Source organism: Myotis brandtii, unplaced genomic scaffold, assembly GCF_000412655.1.
Source record: "Myotis brandtii unplaced genomic scaffold, ASM41265v1 scaffold59, whole genome shotgun sequence".
Lineage (NCBI taxonomy): Eukaryota > Metazoa > Chordata > Mammalia > Chiroptera > Vespertilionidae > Myotis > Myotis brandtii.
The window spans coordinates 4,096,203-4,112,443 of NW_005370223.1; the positions used below are offsets into that span (position 1 = coordinate 4,096,203).

Genomic DNA, 16,241 nt, shown 5'->3' on the forward strand with positions numbered 1-16,241 from the left:
ACAGTCATGTATGTTTCTTGGGAAAACAGGCAAAGTTTGGAAAGGCAGAATGTTAAAGAATTAGCCAACACATAGATGGGTTGAGATGCTGCTTGCATAGTCTGGAAAATCATCTTTCTCTATTTTTGTAGTTGCCCAAGCAAAAAACTCAAATTATTTTTGACTCTTATTCTGTGCTCATAATACCCAACATCCATCATCAAATGTGTGTGTGTGTGTGTGTGTGTGTGTGTGTGTGTGTGTGTGTGACATAAAATTATATTGTCAACATAGTACAGGTCTACCAGGTTTTATTGAAATTTGCAGGTATTGCTTTTTTTTTTTTACAAATTAAAGGTTTTTGGAAACCCTGTATTGAACAAGTCTATCAGCACCATATTTCTAACAGCATTTGCTTACTTCATGTCTCTGTGTCACAATTTAGTAATTCTCCCAATATTTTAAACATTTTCATTATTGTTTTTGGTATGTTATATAACCAGTGAGCTTTGATGTCACTATTGTAATTGTTTTGGCGAACTAAATTGACAAATGTATGTGTTCTGACTATTGCACCAACCTGTTAATCCCTTGTCTTTCTTGCTCTCCTTGGGTCTCCCTATTCCCTGAGACACAACAATATTAAAATTAGGTCAGATAACAATACTACAGTGATCTTTAAGTGATCAAAAGCTAGAAATGGTTAAGCTTAGTGGGAAGGCATGTTGAAAGACAAGATAGGCTGAAAGCTAATTCTCTTGTGCCAGACAGCCAATTTTTGAATGCAAAGTTCTTGAAGAAAATTAAAAATGCTACTCCAGTGAGGACACAAATGATAACAAAGCAAAACAGCCTTATTGCTGATATGGAGAAAGTTTAAATTTTCCAGATAGATCAAACCAGTCACAACATTCCCTTAAGCCAAAGCTGAATCCAGAGCAAGGCTCTAACTCTCTTAAATTCTATGAAGGCTGAAAGAGATGAGGAAGCTGCAGAAGCAAAGTTTAAAGCTAGCACGCGATGGTTCATGAGGTTTAAGAAAAGGAACTTTATCTCCATAACATAAAATTGCAAGGTGAAGCAGCAAATGCTGATGTAGGAACTAGAACAAGTTATCCAGAACAAGCTAAAGTAACTAATAAAGGTAGCTACATGAAATAACAGATTTTCAATGTACATGAAATAGCCTTCTATTGGAAGAAGATGCCATCTAGGACTTCCATAGCTGGAGAAGTCAGTGCCTGTTTTCAAAGGACAGGCTGGCTCTCTTGTTGGGAACTAATGTAGAGGGTGACTTTAAGTTAAAGCTCATTTATCATTCCAAAAATCCTAGGGCCCTTGAGAATTACGCTGAATCTATTCTGTCTGTGCTCTATAAATGGAACAACAAAGACTGATTGGCAGCACATCTGTTTACAACAAGGTTTACTGAATAGTTTAAGTGCAATTTAAAGAACTGCTTAGAAAAGAGATTTCTTTCAAAATATTACTTCTAATTGACAATGCACCTGGTCACGCAAGAGCTCTGATGGACATGTGCAATGAGAGTAATGTTGTTTTCATGCCTGTTAACACAACAGCCATTCTGTAGCTCATGGATCAAGAAGTAATTTTGGCTTTCAAGTCTTATTATTGAAGAAATACATTTAAGGCTTAGCTGCATAGGTAGTGATTCCTCTAATAGATTTGGGCAAAGTAAATTGAAAACCTTCTGAAAAGCATTCACCATTCCAGATGCCATCAAGAACATTCATGATTCATGTGAAGAGGTCAAAATATCAACACTAACAAGAGTTTGTAAGAAATTGGTTTCACAAGACAGGGATGCCCACTCTCACCACTCCTGTTCAACATAGTACTGGAAGTATTAGCCATTGCAATTAGGCAAGAAGAAGAAATAAAAGGCATCCAAATTGGAAAAGAGGAAGTAAAACTGTCCTTATTTGCAGACGACATGATATTATACATACAAAACCCTAGAGACTCCATCAAAAAGCTACTAGACTTAATACATGAATTTGGCAAAGTAGCAGGATACAAAATTAATGCCAAGAAATCTGAGGCATTTCTATACACCAACAGTGAACTTTCAGAAAGAGAGATTATAAAAACAATCCCATTTACCATCGCACCAAAAAAATTAAGCTACCTAGGAATAAACTTAACTAAAGAGGTAAAAGACCTCTACTCAGAAAACTACAGGACGTTGAAAAAAGAGATAGAGGAAGACATAAACAGATGGAAGAACATACCGTGTTCATGGATTGGTAGAATCAACATCATTAAAATGTCCATACTACCCAAAGCAATCTATAAATTCAACGCACTTCCCATTAAAATACCAATGGCCTACTTCAAAGATCTAGAACGAACTCTCCAAAAATTCATCTGGAACAAAAAACGACCCCGAATAGCTGCAGCGATCCTGAGAAAGAACAAAGTAGGTGGGATCTCAATACCAGATATCAAGCTGTATTACAAAGCCACTGTTCTCAAAACTGCCTGGTACTGGCACAAGAACAGACATATAGATCAATGGAATAGAATAGAGAGCCCAGAAATCAGCCCCAACCAATACGCTCAATTAATATTTGACAAAGGAGGCAAGAACATACAATGGAGTCAAGACAGTCTCTTCAATAAATGGTGCTGGGAAAATTGGACAGATACATGCAAGAAAATGAAACTAGACCACCAACTTACACCATACACAAAAATAAACTCAAAATGGATAAAGGACTTAAATATACGACCGGAAACCATAAAAATACTAGAAGAATCCAAAGGCAACAAAATCTCAGACATATGCCAAAGCAATTTCTTCACTGATACAGCTCCTAGGGCAGTTGAAACTAAAGAGAAAATGAACAAATGGGACTACATCAAAATAAAAAGCTTCTGCACAGCAAAAGAAACCATCAACAAAACAACAAGAAAACCCACTGCGTGGGAAAACATATTTGCCAACGTCATATCTGATAAGGGCCTAATCTCCAAAATTTATAGGGAACTCATACAACTTAACAAAAAGAAGATAAACAATCCAATCAAAAAATGGGCAAAGGATCTAAATAGACACCTTTCAAAAGAGGACATTCAGAAAGCCAAGAGACATATGAAAACATGCTCAAAGTCACTAATCATCCGAGAGATGCAAATCAAAACAACAATGAGGTACCATCTCACACCTGTCAGAATGGCTATCATCAACAAATCAACAAACGACAAGTGCTGGAGAGGATGTGGAGAAAAAGGAACACTTGTGCACTGCTGGTGGGAATGCAGACTGGTGCAGCCACTATGGAAGACAGTATGGAGTTTCCTCAAAAAACTGGAAATGGAACTCCCATTTGACCCTGTGATCCCACTTCTAGGAATATATCCCAAGAAACCAGAAACACCAATCAGAAAGGATATGTGCACCCATATGTTCATAGCAGCACAATTCACCATAGCTAAGATCTGGAAACAGCCTAAGTGCCCATCAGTAGATGAATGGATTAGAAAACTGTGGTACATCTACACGATGGAATACTATGCTGCTGTAAAAAAGAAGGAACTCTTACAATTTGCAACGGCATGGATGGAGCTGGAGAGCATTATGCTAAGTGAAATAAGCCAGTCAATGAAGGAAAAATACCACATGATCTCACTCATTCATGGATAATAAAGACCATTACAAACTTTTGAACAATAATAGATACAGAGGCAGAGCTGCCTCAAACTGATTGTCAAACTGCAGTGGGAAGGCCAGAGAGGGTTGGGGGGCAGAAGGGAGGGGAGTAAGAGATCAACCGAAGGACTTGTATGCATGCATATAAAGCAATAAAAAATATATATATATAAAAAAAAGAAATTGGTTTCAACCTACATGGGGGACTTTGAGGGATTCAAGACTTTCAGTGGAAGAACTAACTGTAGATGTATTGGAAACAGTAAGAGAACAGGAATTATAAGTGGAGCTGGAGATGTGACTGAATTACTGCAATCTCATGACCAAAGTTTCACAGCTGAGGAGTTGCTTCTTATGGATGAACAAAGAAAGTTTCTTGAGATGGAATCCACTCCTGTGAAGTTGATGTGAAGATTGTTGAAAGACAACAAAGGACTTCGAATATTGCATAAGCTGAGTTAATAGAGCAGCCTCGGGGTTTGAGAGGATTGACCTCAATTTTGAAAGAAGTTCTGTGGGTAAAATGCTAGCAAAACAGCATCACTTGCTACAGAGAAATTCCTCATGAAAGGAAGGGACACAGTGTGGCAAACTTCATTGTTTTCTTGACCATTTTGCATTTCAAGTCCATTACACTATTAAGGTATTGATATGACTCACAGAGGATCATTATGTAGCTTTAGTTCAGTTTGGATTTGATCTGTCATCATGAAGTTAAAGGATAGCCAATAAGACTGTCACCCCATCCTTTAGCAGTCACCGCCCTGATCAGTCAGCAGTCATTAACATCAAGCTATGATCCTTAACAGCAAAAAATTCCAACTTGCTGAAGGCTCAGATGATGGTTATCATTTTTAGCAATAAAGTATTTTTAATTAAATTTATTGGGTTGACATTGGTTAATAAGATCATATAGATTTCAATGTACATTTCTATGATACATGATCTGTATACTGCATTGTGTGCCCACAACCCAAAGTCAGATCATCTTCTATCACCATACGTGTTTCAATTAAGATATGTACATTCATTATTGAAAATGCTATTGCACACTTAAAGTGCAAACATAACTTTTATATGCACTAGAATACCAAAAAAAAAAATCATGTACTCACTTTAATGTGATATTTGCTTTACTGTGGTGATCTGGAACTAAACCATAATATCTCTGAGTTACGCCTGTAGGTGCTCAATAAGAGTTTGTTGAATGAAGGATGTGAAATAAAATTTTATATCACATTTTGCTCAGTAGTTTTGGCAATGGCTCTTTTTTCAAGAAGCTCCATAAATATTTTATCCCAGTAAAATTATTGTAGCTAAAGTCCACACATTAACCATACTTGACTAAATGTTACCTTAAAAATAAAGGGATGAGGGGAAGTAGGGGAGTGTAAAGGGGGAATAACTGGTGATAGGAGGAGATTTTATTTGGGGTAGTGAGTACACAATACAATGTACAGAAGATGTGTTGTAGAATTGTACTCCTGAAACATATAAGACTTTATAAACCTATGTCACCCCAATAAATTCAATAAAAGGAAAAATAACATCATTTAAAAATAGAAATTTTAGCCCTGGCTGGGTAGCTCAGTTGGTTGGAGCATCATCCCATACACCATATACCAAAAGGTTGATTCCTGTTTAGGGCACATATCTAGGGTACAGGTTTGATCCCTAGTTGGAGTGCATATGGAGGCAGCAGATCTATATTTCTCTCTCTCTCTCTCTCTCTCTCTCTCTCTCTCTCTCTCTCCCTCCCTCCCTCCCTCCCTTCCCTTCTCCTTCCCTTTCTCCCTTCCTCTCTCTCCAAAATCAATAAAAAAGTGTGTCCTCGGGTGAGGATTTTAAAAAAACAACTTTAACTCGTTTGGAGAGAGGTGAGTGTTAAAGGCTAAGAACACTTTAATGGTGCTAATTTGGTAATACTGTTGTGAATGTGATCTAAAATTTAGCAATAACAAGAGGCATTCTGATAAGGTCATCTAGTAAGCACATACCAGTTATGGTTAAAATTTATTTTCTAATTCATGGCTTTTTGAGAAAGAGTTCTCAGGTGTGTCCATACTTGGTTACTGTTTTAATGTTTTAGAGATGATGCTTGATATTTGGGAAGTGGTTATCTACATTTTCTTTCTGACTTTGAATCTTTTTTTCAAGTAGTCCCACAAGACCAAGAATATCCTTAAAGTATAGGTTGGATTACCTTCATTAATATACAGAAAGTTACATTCTTAGAGCAGCAGGAATTACTTGGGACATATCAGCATATGAAAATGTACTGATGTTGTAGGGCTAGCCAACTGGGGCTATTATTACAAACATTTACCCGATTTAAAGAATACTGCACATTTCTAAGAATTGAAGTGAGAGACTGATAGAATCAAAGCAGTTTTTGTGCAGTAGCAAAGAACAACAAAGTCCTTCTAATGGAAAAGAAGAATTGTTTACAGGGCGCAAACAAGTGTTTCTCTTTGACATCTTGACCATTTGCATTTCAAGTCCATTGCATAATTACGGTATTGATAACATGTAACAGACAGTTATTATATAGGTTAAGTTCAGTTTGGCTTTATTTGATGGGCCATCACGAAGTTAAAGGTAGCCAAACTGGTACTACTACTATGGAAAACAGTATGGAGTTTCCTCAAAAAATTAAAAATGAAACTGCCATTTGACCTAGTGATTCCACTTCTATGAATATATCCTAAGAAGCCTAAAACACCAGTCAGAAAGAATATATGCACCCGTTTGTTCATAGCAGTTCAATTTACAATAGCTAAGATCTGGAAACAGCCCTAGTGCCCAACAGTAGATGGATGGATTAGAAAGCTGTGGTACATTTACACAATGGAATACTAAGCAGCTGTAAAAGAGAAGGATCTCTTCCCCTTTGAGACAGCATGGAGGGACCTGGAGAGTATTGTGTTAAGCGAAATGAGCCAGTCAGAAAAATACAAGTGTCACACGATCTCATATGTGAAATCTAATGAACAAAATAAACTGACGAACAAAATAGGTCCAGAGACATAGAAGCATGGAACAGACTGATGAATCTCAGAGAGAAGGGGGTGGGGCAGGAAGAGATTAACCAAAGAACTTATATGCATAGATGCATAACCCATGGACAGACAATAGACCTGTGAAGGCCTAGGGAGGGGGAGGAGTGGGGTGGAGGGAATCAGTGGGGGACAAAAGGGGAACATGTTTTCAAAAATAAAAATAAATTTATATATATGTATATACACACACATATACATATAAAAGTTTGTAAATTATTCTATAAATTACTCATGTCTTGATGAACTTCAGTAAAATCAGATGCATAGTAGGAAATACTGGGATTCAGATTTGCCTGGTAGAGAATCTACAGTTAACTGAACAGGTTTGTTTATACTTAGTAAATAGAGTATAAAATAATATTAGCTCAATATTTTTGTTAAATAACTATGGGGCCAAGGAAACTAACTACTGGATAAAGTTAATTATGGATATACTTAAACCATTTTTATTATTATTGAATATTAGGAGAAAACTCATTTTAAAAGCATGCTCCTGCTTTATGTCCATAAACTCTACAGTTTCTTTAAAGGAGGATATGTAATTTGAGAGATAAAATAATCAAATAGGGATTTGTATGAATTTTTATTGATAGAAATTTATCCAAGTTCAACTTTAATTTTCTTATCAGAAAATCAGGGTCATAGTTTCGAGGCAAAGGCCCCCTGGAATCGTTAATGAGCGTATTCCTCTGCATTGCTGCAGAAACGGAATGCACTTCTCTGTGACTTACAGAGAACGCGTAGGCTCGATAAACTTTCATCTCTTCAGGGTCAGGGCTGATTCAATCTTACGGCAAGTTTATGAGAGTGGCTGATGTGATACAGTTGTTTCTAGTAAAATCAGACTAGCCCTAAGGAGCCAGTCTAAGTCAGTCCCTGAGTAAAACTCTATGAGAAACAGACTCCGACTCAGACACAATTGTAAACGCTGATATAATGAGGACTTGCAGCTGATTTAATCCTATTGAAAATCTTTAAGCAGCCATGGGACAAAATGGTTTCCACATTGACATCAGCGGAATGAACTTTGGATTTCATCAGTATGAAGAGTAGTTACCTTGTACACACGGTAGCCACTTTTTAAGAATTAACATCATGGCCATTTCAAAGCAAGTTGTCATTTCTCATGTAGAGCCATTGGTTTTGATTAAGATCCCAAAGTTCCCAGAATGTGTGAAGTTTTATATAAAAACAAAAAACAAAAAAAACAAAAAAAGAAACGGAATCCATTACAAAAAGCAAACAAGTCAAACAGACTTGGAAGTTAGGATAAATCTATTAGCTCTAGTCTCCTTGAACAAAAATGACCAACCTATTCCAATTTTATGCATAGAAAAAGAGCGGGAGGGAGAAGGAGAACTTTTTCTGGGTTAAGACCTTGTATACAAAGTTTCACCTGGAATTGATTTTTTTTTTCTCATAAATTTAGAAGCCCCTGAAAATAAGCTTATGCTGTGAAATCATATACCATGTATGTGTAAAAGAACAAACAGACAAAAGTCTAAAGGGCAACACTGCAGATAAAGTCGCAATAAATAGGATTTGAACTTCCTCGTGTGGGTAGGTTGGTGCGTATACACTCTTTGTTGTTGGGTTTATCATATTGAAACAGACACTGATAATAATCTAGGTATTATAGACAGTTTAGCACCAGCACTGGTGCCTTTTCATAATTTTCAACCTAAATTAGAACAATAGACCCAACACAGACTACGATAAAACACACCCTTGCCCGAACCATCTCCATGCTGCTTTTATTGCAGTTAGCACTGGTCTGGAAATGTGAATATTTGAATTGATACTTAGCAGGCAGTAGTGGCCTCAGACTGTTACTTCAAAGAGCCGGAAAGTAACTTCATGAAAGGGAAAACTTGAAACTAGTGTTCTTTACCATTCTATCTGTTAAGCAGTGATGGGTATCATTAGTTCTGCTCTTTTGCATAATTACTGCAGTATTGTGAAAACTTTTTTTGCCTTCCGACTGGGAACAATTATATTATGTGGGATCTTGTATAACATTTGGCTTAGAGAAGTAAAATATAAAAAGCCCTTGTTTTCTAGCACTCCATATCTGTAGTACCCACGTGCATAGAGTGCTTGTTTAAGTTTATTTTTAAGTGAAAAATAAGGTGAATTGGTCACACTGAAGGAGATACTGTATATCAAAGTCAATTTATTCTTTATAATTTTTATTTAATTTAATGTGCTTAGATAAACTTTACTCAGCACCTTCCTGATTTGCAATGGTATGAAATGTATAAAATGATAAAATTTTATGAATAGTAATGCTGACAACACTGAAAATCCAAGACTTAAAATATACTTTTATTGTTTGCTTGCTTGATTAAATTAATTGATCAAGTTGAAATTAGTCCCGATTGTTACAGCAATTTGCTACTTATCTAAAGCTTCCAGTGTAGACTTTCTGTGTTAAAAGCATAACACAGCCTCTCTCAGTAGCTCTACCCCATCCTATACCGAAAACCGAATTTCTAAGAGATAAGCTAGAAGAGTATGTTCGCAAATGTTTAAACAGCGAGGCACGTATTTTTTCAAGTTTGTAAAAATTTTTCTTTGTAATTTTAGTATGTAAAACCATTGAAATACTGCACCCATTTTTTTATTGTATTTGGTTTTGTAAGGTAGACAAAATTTATTTCTTTAAACACTACTACATTTTAGCAAGGGCAGTAAAATTAGAATAAATGTCACAGTGACACACAGATGTGATTGTCACTTTGATCTTGTGGTTTCACACTTGACTTTTTCATAATTTATAAGATGTTTAAATACTCTCATGATTGGTACAAGATATTTTGATAAGATTAAAGTATAACTATTGCATGTTGGAAATAATTACTTCAGTGTTGCTGTTATATAACCATAATTATGATAAGAAGGTAAAAATATGTTGATATGTTTATGTTTGGTGTATAGTTAAGGTTTCCTTAAAAAGACAAAGAAATTTTTAAAAAATAATGTGACTTAATATATTGAAATAGATTCTGAATTACCCTTTCTTGTCAGCCATCAAAACAAAAATTATATTTATTTTAGTCCTTTTAATTCTCAAGTGGTTGGTTCCCGCATATTTTTCTTTAAATATCCATTTATTTGTAGCATTTTTATTAATGAGGCTGACTTTTGACTGTGCTCATAAAAAGGTCAATATGGCCAAACAAGAAGTTTCAATCCATCAAGCTTATATTTCTCCACTCCAAAATGCTACTGGAGAAATGATCTGTAATTAGTTTTATGCATCCTTTGATCTTGTCACATATTCAAGTGTGGTTTCACCAGCACTCCTAAGATACTGTGGCTCTTCCTGGACTCCAGGGCGAGCTAATAAACTTGCCCATTGCAATACATTAAAAGGAGGAACTCGCTCCAGTGCCCCAGCTACTAGGACACCTTTCAGCACCTTTTCCAAGGTGGCTCGTGTCTGTACCCTATACACTGGGAAAGGATGGGAAAATGCGCTGAAATGATCTAAGAAGTAAACTATCAACTTGACATGTTTTCCTAGCTATTGAAAACCTTCTCATATTGAAACCCATTGATTGTGAAACTGTAGAATTCCTGCGATTTAAGTACCATCTGGTTGTGCTCAAGGCTTTAAAGCTGTTATCTCCGCATAAAATTTCGGAGTCCTATACTTTTTTCTTCACCAAACTATCCATTTTTAAGCCACAAATATTTTTCCAGCTCTTTCAGATTTTATCTAAAAGTATATTTTAACAGTATTTAAATAGTTCTTGAACAATAACAATTTATCTTGAGAGATGACATGCTGTGTTTTTTCATTTTATTTTAATTAGCCATTGTGGAACCAAATTCCCTTTTGTTTTAGTCTTTTGAATATTGTTTAATTATAGTTATCTTGCCAGATATCTTAAAGGTTATTTTACCAATACAGTTTCATTTAACATAACGCATATGGAATCAATAGCCAGTTTCCTAAAGTGAATGCTTGGAAAATCTTACATTCATATGTTAAGAGTACACATCCTTTCCTCATTAGTTGGAAAGTACAGGGATTTTGGCACAGGTTCTGTGTGGAAGCATTGTGCAGCTTTTATATGGATTTTGTTTTTAGCCTTTGATGACACTGTTTAGAATAGGAAGTATCTAATAAGTAAAGCATTTTGTCTCAAGTGCTGCCAGTGTGTTTAATATATGCCTGGAGGTCTGAAACATTATCTTCTTCACTACAGTAATATGCATTTAATTCTCTGAAAGCAGAAGGTCGAACTTTTAAAAGGGACACAAAGTACATTTTCAAACAGAATAATTCAAAACATATGGAAGAGGGGACCAGAGTAATGTACAGTTGGTTTTTATGGTTAAATCATGATCATGTTAATGCACACCAGTAGCTAATTAAAGAAAACTTTTATTGTTCATTTTAAATGAGTTAGGTAAAGAGTGGGAGAGCTGATGTAACAACACTACCCAGAGATACGTGTGTCTGCTGCATCCACTAACAGCAAGCCGGTTTGCTATTTTTGACAACTTAAATTATTAGTCCCCTTGGACAATAATAAAGCAAAAGTTATTTTCAGAGTTATTGCATTGTGAACTTTTCTTTTTCCACAAAGGAATCATAAATTGATGCCCAGGTTTAGGGCATTGCACAAAAAATTAATTGTAAAACTTTTCTCAGTAGCAGCCCAGGTACTCTTCAATATAATAGGTACGTGTACAGTAGACTGGTAACAATCCAGTGGATTTGTAAATGTCTCAGAAATCACCATCTTTCTTATTTCAGGTCTACCAATAGTGTGGAGGCTTAGAAAAATGGAGAAAATCTTGACTTTTAACCCAGTTTTAAGAATTTGGTTCTCTAGTACTGGGAAATTGGTACCTTTTTTTTCCTATAAGAATCGGAGTCTTTCATCTCAGGTCATTGGTTCAAATTCCATTCTGCTCAGCAGTGACAAGAATCGGTCACCATCTGACTTCTGTTCAGTAGCCGTGTGACCTGAGCCAATAGCTGCCATCCTGCCCCTGCTGGCTTTAAATTTCAGGCTTGGGCCACTTGACATTCACCAGAGTCTAATGTGGCAGGTCAATACGTAATAGGGCTGGACACTAAACGTTTTATCTTCACCTGCAGGTGGTTGGTTTTGTCCCCATGTTACCACTGATGGGGAACTCTTTCACTTTAAAGAAGGAGAGACTGGATTTTAAATAAAATCTGTAAATAATAAGAAAATGTACTCTGTGCATAGAAAGTACTTAATAGTCTCATGTAGTAAACTACGGTCGCCTTTTTTGATTGAGAGAATAAAAGTAGTTGAGTTCTTATTTTGATTTTGCCATCGAATTTAACCTAAAGAAATATTTCAGTTAGGCTGAATACAGATACTTGGTTTGTAATGCCTCAGAACATGGGCGATAAATCATAGACTACTTATGCACTTCACTATCTTATTTTTTTACCTATTATTTGAGACTTCCTAGTTGGCAATCGATTTGGAGATGTATTCTAAATTTTTATATTAGGGATAACTGAAAGATTTAAAATTAAGCTATCATTTTGATAATTGCCTTAATTTTTACTTTACTGAATTTTTAAATTGTGTTTATTCAGGTATTCAGTCAGCACACCACAATTATTAAGCTCTACTATGTGACAGGCAGTATGGTGTGTGCTAGGAATACTAATGCGTTCCCTTCTTACCCATAGCCCCCTGGATATCTGCCCTTGGAACTTAAATTTCTTAAGCCTCAGTTTCCTCAGCTGGAAAATGGGGATAACAGTACCCCCTTTAAAGGTTTGTAATACTTAGTGATGAAAATATTTGTAATTTGCTAACAACACTTAGCAAATAATGTACTGAGTAGTATTTTTCTAATCCTCACCTAAGGATATATTTTTATTGATGAGAGAGAGAGAGAGAGAGAGAGAGGTTGATTGAGAGAGAGAAACATCAGTTTGAAAGAGAAACATCCATTGTGCCTCTTGTACACACTCCACCCAGGGATCGAACTTGAAACTGCAACCTTTTGGTGTATGAGACCATGCTTCAACCAACCGAGCCACACTGGCCAGAGCTCAGTGGTATTTTACTTTTACCTTTAATTACTCAAGCTCTCTGAGACAAAACACAGTGTAAAAAGTTCTGTCACAATATCAGTTTGTGTTAAAAGCATAGAAGCTGGAGAGACTGGCATCATCTGGAAGGGTTAAAGAAGTCTTCGCAAAGCAAGGGACTCCTTTTTTCACATAGCCTTTTTGAGTGCCTAGTACTTGTGTTCAGTACATTAACTCATTTAACGCTGCAGCAACTCTGGCAGTTGGGTACTAATGTCTTGTATGAAGATGAGGACCCAGCTGAGGCTGGGATGGTTGCTTGAAGTGCAATCAGTCCACAAGGTGGAGGATGCAGGTCAGGAAAGAGCCCATGAATATGTCTGGAAAGACCATAAAGAGTACAGTACATGGAGAAAGCTGTTCCCACATATCCTAAACTAGGGACCCAGTGCACGAATTCATGCACCTTGAAAGGAACTGTGGGTCGCGAGGCTGCGGTGGGCACAGGGGCGGGTCTTGGCCCATCCTCTGCGCCCCCGCTATGGCCCCCGGTCCCCACTGCTGCTGCCTCTGCTCCCATGCATTGACGGAACCAGCCCCACTTGCACCCGCTGATGGTGCAGAGCGATTGGGGCCGGCGCCAGCAGCGGGTGAGAGCAGCGGCGGCTGCCCAGATAGCCCCTCAGGAGCAGGAGGAGGTGGAGAAGCCCTGAGGGGGGAATCAGGGCCAGCAGCCACCGCTCGCACCTGCTGACGGCACCCAGCAATTGGGGCCAGCGCCGGGAGCTGACAGCAGGTGTGAGCGCCGGGCAGGACCATGGTGCACAACAGCAGAGAATTTTCAGTAACCACCAGAGGCTCACCCTAATGACAGCAACCGGCGTCCCGGCTTCGTCTGGCGCCCCTGCTTACCTGCTCCACCATCCCTCTGCAGCCAACACCCACCATGTTCCACGCTCTGCCACCTACTGCCAATGCCCACCATGTTCCGCACGTGCCCCCTGGTGGTCAGGGCACATCATAGCGACCGGTTGTTCAGTTGTTCTGCCATGCAGTCTATTTGCATATTAGAGTTATATATATATTAAAAGGCTAATATGCAAATCAACCGAACTGCGGAATGACCAGTCTCTATGATGCACACTGACCACCAGGGGGCAGACACTCAACGCAGGAGCTGCCCCCTGGTGGTCAGTGTGCTCCCACAGTGGGAGCACTGCTAAGCCAGAAGCTGGGCTCACGGCTGGTGAGCATAGCGGTGGCAGTGGGAGCCTCTCCTGCCTTCATGGCAGTGCTAAGGACTCGACATCCCCCCGAGGGTCCCGGCCTGCGAGAGGGTGCAGGCCAGGATGAGGGACCCCCAACCTCCCCACCCCAATGACTAATGTCATACACCGGGCCTCTAGTATTTACATATTAACATTCATTTATAATCTGCAGTGCAGTTTTTCTCATTAATATTTAATAATTTAATATTTTATCAGAAACTCACATATCATCAAACATTTATGGATCCTCTCATCAGTGTGCCCAGCACTGCACCAGCTCCTTAGTGATGGCCAGAAGTGAAATTATATGTCCCAGTCCATTTAGCAGTCCTCCATCTGGTAAAGAGACAGAAACATAACAGCTGCCCACTTGGGGGTATTTACTATATGCCAGGCACTGTGACTGACCTCGTTAGCTACATCAGCTCTCTGAATCATCAGACTAACCCTTTGAGATAGGATTTTTTTATCCCTGTTTTACAGATGAGGTTATGTAGCCTTAGAGAAGTTTGTAATTTGTCTGAACTCATACAATTAGAAAGTGTTGGACTTGACCCCACATCTGTGACTCCAGAGCCTATAAATTGGTTTAATAGGATCTGATACTGCCACAACAAAACATTTTTAAGAGCAAATACATCCTTAAAAAGAAGCATTAGTAAAGTAAAATCACCAAGAAGGAGAGAACAATTCTGAGACAAGTGTCGTTTGTTATGCGTATTGGTGGATATTAAATGTGTGCCAGCTACAGCCAGCTCAGAAGGGCCACTCCCGACCTGGGAACAGCAAGGCATCCATAGAGTGGTTTATACAAACTCGTCTCTTCAAAGAACAGGGGGAAATTGTTTTTGTTTCAAATAGCTCATGCTGGATTTTTCTAACAATAATCTGTATCTCCCTCAACAATTTCAAAATCAATAAACAAGTATTATTTGAAAAAATTTAATGACTCTGACATTGTTGTCTTGACTTAACAACCCTTTAACATTTTCACAAGCAACTTATAATAATTTGTAGCATGTGGAAAAATGGTATTATATTTATGAATACCATTAAGGAAGAGCCTGTTAAAAGAAAGATAAGCAATACCCAGTACTTTGAGGAAATTTTTTCCATTACCAGTAGTAATATTAAATTAGAATGGTGTTGGCAATATTCTATAACCTTAAACTTTTCTTACCATTTTATTTACCTAGCAATTCTACTTCTAGGAGCCTGTCCTGAGGAAATAGTATTCGATGTTTGTCAGAGATGTTTGTTGTCAAAAATTAAAAACTTGAATGTCTGATTATGTGGGAATGGTTGAATAACTTGTTTCTAACACAAAATGAAATATTGTGCAGCCTTTCAAAGTGGCATTTATGAAGAGTATATTAGCTTGGAAAAACATTGGGTTACAAAAGTTGTCTCTGCAGTATAATGTCAACCATAAAGGGGTGAGAGGAACCTTTGCACAGGTAGGCAAAAAACTGGGAGGAAATGCACTAAAGTGTTACCATTGGTTTTGTTTGGTGATATGAGGGGGGTTGGGAGGATTGGGGTTTTCCTCGGATTTTCCATGGTTACTTCGATGGAAAAGAAAGTGAAACATCTAGCTTCCAAACAGCATATAGCAGACTGATGGTTGGGATCCCGAAGAAAGTGGAACAAAGGACCAAACGCAAGGTCTTGGAGCTGTGCTGCCCGGGTGGCCATCACTGCTGCCACCGCCAGGTGGTTCTGTTCTCAGAGCGTGTCCTTGATGGAAGGCTCTGAGGATGAGTAGTCTTTTGTGCACCAAGAAAAATCCACCTTCAAGGGCTTTAATTGCTTACACTTTATTTGATCACTTACATTTACACTGTTTCAAGTCATATCGTAGAGCAAAATAAACATTTTGAATGGCATACATTTATCTTAGTTTACTTTTCTTTGTCTTTCATAACTTTTCCCTATCTTTCTTACTATCCAGAAACCTATAAATCAGTTTTATAATGACAAGGGTAAACAGTGTAAACTATTACCTAACGTGTAATTTCAACCAACAGTAATCACGATTTGGAAACAGTTTATTGTACTACTTGGGAAATCACTGTAAAGAATACTAATTCTTTAAAGAGGCATGTTTTCTATATACGACTTTTTTTTAGTCCAAAGAAAGAAAGTCGGACACTCAAAAGTGTATTTTAATGTTAGAAATGCAAATTTGATGCTTTTTCTCACATATTTCCTTGGCATTTTAATAT

At 37.7% G+C, this 16,241-nt stretch overlaps 1 protein-coding gene across 5 annotated transcripts in view; it reads left to right on the plus strand.

Moving 5' to 3' along the window:
• Positions 1-16,241, plus strand: part of VPS13B (vacuolar protein sorting 13 homolog B (yeast)) — a 631,834-nt gene that overhangs the window by 406,491 nt on the left and 209,102 nt on the right. The window lies entirely within an intron of this gene.